This window comes from Orycteropus afer, unplaced genomic scaffold, assembly GCF_000298275.1.
Source record: "Orycteropus afer afer isolate SDZICR_OR568_19922 unplaced genomic scaffold, OryAfe1.0 scaffold00071, whole genome shotgun sequence".
NCBI classification, from domain to species: Eukaryota; Metazoa; Chordata; class Mammalia; order Tubulidentata; family Orycteropodidae; genus Orycteropus; species Orycteropus afer.
Window position 1 is genome coordinate 2,194,947 of NW_006921658.1, and position 4,703 is coordinate 2,199,649.

Sequence of the window (4,703 nt, forward strand, 5' to 3'; positions counted from 1 at the left end):
TAGGTTTCTGAGGTGGTATCACTGCGGAAGTAGATTGCCCAACCTTCCTTCCAAGGAGTGGCTGGTAGGTTTGAACCACCAGCCATCTGGTTGGCAGTCAAATGCCTTAGACACTATGCCACCAGAGCTCCTTGCTTAAAAGTTGGTGATTCAAACCCACTTATTCATTTGTGCCACCCAGAAACTGCTACAAACCTGGTAGGACACCAGAATTACCATATTTCTGTGTATAATGTGTTGTGCCCACATAAATAACACACATGCACATGCATAACACTTATAGGAAAGGGGTTAGAGGGTTGTGTGGCTTCCAAAAAAAAAGTATAACATATGTATTATTAGTGTAAAAATACAGTAGATTAATTTAAGTAATGACTAAGGTACCCGTGAGCTCTGGTACCACAGTGCCTAAGGCATTTGACTGCTAACTAGAAGCCTGGCAGTTCAAACCCAGCAGCCACTCTTCAGAAGGAAGATTGGGTAGTATACTTCCGTAATGATACCAAAACCAAACTCAACTCACTGCCGTCGAGTCAGATCTGACTCATAGCGACCCCTCCTTGGGTTTTTGAGGCAGTATCACTACAGATGTAGATTGCCCAACCTTTCTTCCCAGAAGTGGTTGGTGGGTTTGAACCACCAGCTCTCTGGTTAGTAGTCAAATGCCTTAGGCACTATCCCACCGGAGCTCCTTCCATAGTGATACGCTTGGGAAACCCAAGGACGGGTCGCTATGGGTCGGATTCAACTCAACGGCAGTGAGTTTGGTTTTTTTGGTAAGGAAACAGGAGCTCTCGTGGCATAATGCCTAAGGCATTTGACTGCTAACCAGAAGGCTGGCTGTTCAAACCCACCAGCCACTCCTCAGAAGGAAGATTGGGCAATCTACTTCCGTAGTGATTCTCTAGGAAAAATTGGTTCCATAGAAAAAAGATCTGATGATCTACTCCTGTAAAATTGTAGCTTAGAAAATTCTATGGGGCAGTTTTACTCTGTCACATGAGGTCACAATGAATCAAAAAATGGACTAGACAGCACCTAACAACAACAATCAATGCCAGAAATATAGGATCAGGTTTGTTGTTTGTTAGGCTATTCAATCACTTCCAACTCACAGAGACCCCATGTGACAGAATAGAACTGTCCCATGGGGTTTTCCTGGCTATAATCTTTCCAGAAGCAGATCACTAGGTTTTTCTCCTCAGAGCAGCTGAGTACCATTCTAACTGCCACACCCAGCTGAGCTTTTAACTGTTTATGCCACTGCAACCTAATGCAATGCACTGCTGTTCAGTCGGATCCTACTCATAGTGGCCCCTCCTTGGGTTTCCGAGGCAGTATCACTACTGAAGTAGATTGCTCAATTTTCCTTCCGAGTAGTGGCCGTAGCGGCCGTTGGGTTTGAACTGCTAGCCTTCTGATTAGCAGTCAAATGCCTTAGACACTATGCTACCAGAGCTTCTAGGGTTCCTTAGTTACTACTTAAATTAATCTACCATATTTTTACACTAATAGCACATATGTTATACATTTTTTGGGGGAAACCATACAACCCCCTCACCCCTTTCTTCCAAGTATTATGCATGTACATGTGTGTTATTTATGTGGGCACATTATACACAGAAATACAGTAATTTGGGAGCTCCTCTGGTAGTGTAGTGCCTAAGGCACTTGTCTGCTAACCAGAAGGCTGGCAGTTCAAATCCACCAGCCACTCCTTGGAAGGAAGGTTGGACAATTTACTTCCATAGTAATATTGCCTCGAAAACCCAAGGAGGGGTCACTATGAGTCGGGTCCAATTCCATGGCATATAACAACAACAACAACAACCAGGTTTAGCGTAGTGTCTAAGGCACTTGCCTGCTAACCAGAAGTCTGCCAGTTCAAACCAACTAGCCACTCCTTGAAAGGAAGGTTGAGCAATCTACTTGCCTAGTGATACAGCCTCAGAAACCCAAGCAGGAGTCGCTATGAGTCAGGTTCGACTGGATGGCACATAACAACAACAACAATAACCAGGTTTGTAGTGGTCTCTGCAAATGATTAAGTGCTGAATTACTAGTCAAAAGTTTGTCAATTTGCCCTGACATCTCTAAAATCAGAAATCTCCAGCAATCTGTCTAATCCAATATTCTAGTATTCTGGTTTTAGAGCAAATGTGGTCTAAAAGATTGCTACTTTAATTTACTATCTTTTCCCCTTACCCATTACCACATGTTTGTGTGCCTGAAAAGTCTTTAATTTCACTTATTCTGGTTAAAACCTTTTTTATTTCTGTATTCCATGGCTTCCTTTGGTGGAACTGCTGGCAAATTTCCTTCACTGCCAGAACAGCAAACCCTCTCTGTGTTTATTTATCTTGTGGTGCAAAGTGAAAGAAAAGCCACCTTTCAAAACTGTCGCATGTCCACATGAGACTTGCCTTAAAATCCAGATGCTGCACATCACTTTCTGTCCTTCCCAATCTACATTCCTAGCTAAGAATTGATTAATATATTAACTGGCCTCCTTTTTCAACTTCAGATTTAAATAATTTCAATAGATTAGTGCCTAAAGTTGTTGTATATTTACAACACTTTAAATTGAACTAAAGTGGCATAATGAGAGTTTATAGATCAACATCTCCTTTTAAATATTTTTTTATGAATTTCATCTTTTCAGTTCTAAATGGAAAATAAAGCAAGAGTGCATAACTAGCAGAAGACCGTGGAATGTTATTCTCTGTGTGAAATTCTAGAGCAACAATTATTTTTAGTAACATCTGGGCCAAATGTTCTCACAGGACTTAGTTCATTCTGAAATTGAATACCATACAATAACAAAATGAAATATTTAAAATTCTGAAGTATTAATCTGCTTTTATACATATCAACCAAATTTTAACAAGCACAGAGTGCATAATATACTTAAATACAGAAAACAATGGTCTTTCTGGACAAAATAATAAAATAATTTTGTGACAATAAACTGATGCAAAATCTATTTTTCAACTCACAGTTAGGAATGGTTTAGTATTTCTTCTATTATAAAAACCTAATGACATTAAACCATGAGGAAAATTATGAACTTCTGAGTTGCTAGTCCAGCACCAAGATGGTATTATTATGACACTAAAACATACTAGGGTCTATTTTTTAATCAACACTTAAATATTACACTGAAGGGTATGTTTATAATGTCACAAATAAGACCCTTGAAAATGAGTGTATTTAATGGATGGCACGAAAAGAATTTGTGAAATTGCTTTGTAAAACAAAACAAGGCAAAACTGTACTGGTATGGAAACTTAGGTTTGGTTTTCTGGTTTATGTTATGTTTCTCTACACTATGTTCTTTTAAATGTCAAATAAGTCCTATTTTAAAGTTTCAGTCCCTAAGTTTATACCCTTAGAGAGCTGAGAGTCTTAGAGGTTGGCAATTGTGTAAGCAAGCAGCATCCTGTACCAGCTACCTTGCCAGCCTCTGGATAGAAAAAGCTAAAACTTAGCTCTTCTCTCAAGTAACATAAAGAAGTCTAAGACAACAGAAAAACTGACTACTCAACTTTGAGGACATGACCAAACCAAACCCATTTCCTTAGAATCCATTCCAACTCACAGTGATCCTATGGGACAGAATAGAACTCCTCATGGGCTTTTCAAAGTCATAATCTTTGCGGATGCCACATCTTTCTCCCATGGAGGGGCTAGTGGATTTGAACTGCTGACCTTTCTTTCAGTTAGCAGCCAAGGGCTTAATCACTATGCCACCAAGACTCCTTTTGGGGACTTGAAATGATATACAAAAGGTGAAAAAAATGTAATAAATATAATGTTGTGCTTTCTCAAACCTTTAGCAATACTATGAAATATTTAGTATGTTAAGTTATACTGATTGCATTTAGGAAATCCTTAAGCATCCTGCTGATTTACAGTCAGTTAAATTGACTATAAAAGCTTCTGCCTTTTAAATAAAGTTTAAAGGACTATGGTTTTAAGAATAATGTTCTGACCACTACTGATCACCCTGACCAGAAACAATAAAAGGTCCCAGTCAGAGTGGGAGGAAAATGTTAAAATAATAATAATAATAATAATAAAATTCATTAAAAAAAAAAAAAAGAAAGAAAGAAAGAAAGGACCTGACTTACTGGTCTAAGAGACTGAGGGAACCCCCAAGACAATTATCCTAAGACAACTGTACAAGTTGGAATGGAAGCCAATCCCAGAAATGACCTTTCAGCCAAATAGTAGACTAGCCTACAAACAACACCTGGGAGAAATGTATTCCTTAGAACAACCAACTACAAGAACCCAAAAGGGCAACACCTGTCCAAAGCAAAGATGAGAAGGCAGGAAGGGGCAAAAATGAGAAGAGAGAAAGCAGGGAACCCAAAGTGAAAATTGGGAGAGTGCTAACACATTGCTGAGATTGCAACCAGTCACAGAACAATTGTGTATGAACTATTGGATGGAAAACTAATTTGCTTTGTAAACTTTCACGTAAAGCACAATAAAATGTTTTAAAAAAAAAACCTAATGAGAGAAATATATATATATATTGCGATAAAAAAGTAATGAAGTACTGATATCTGCTTTAAAAATGTTCTGAAATACAAACTTCTGTTAAATTCTGCCATTTTCATTAGGAACTTTCTTTGTGAACTCTCTTCATACCTGGACTAGAACTAACAAGCAGATTTGTCTGCAGATAATGAGATCTT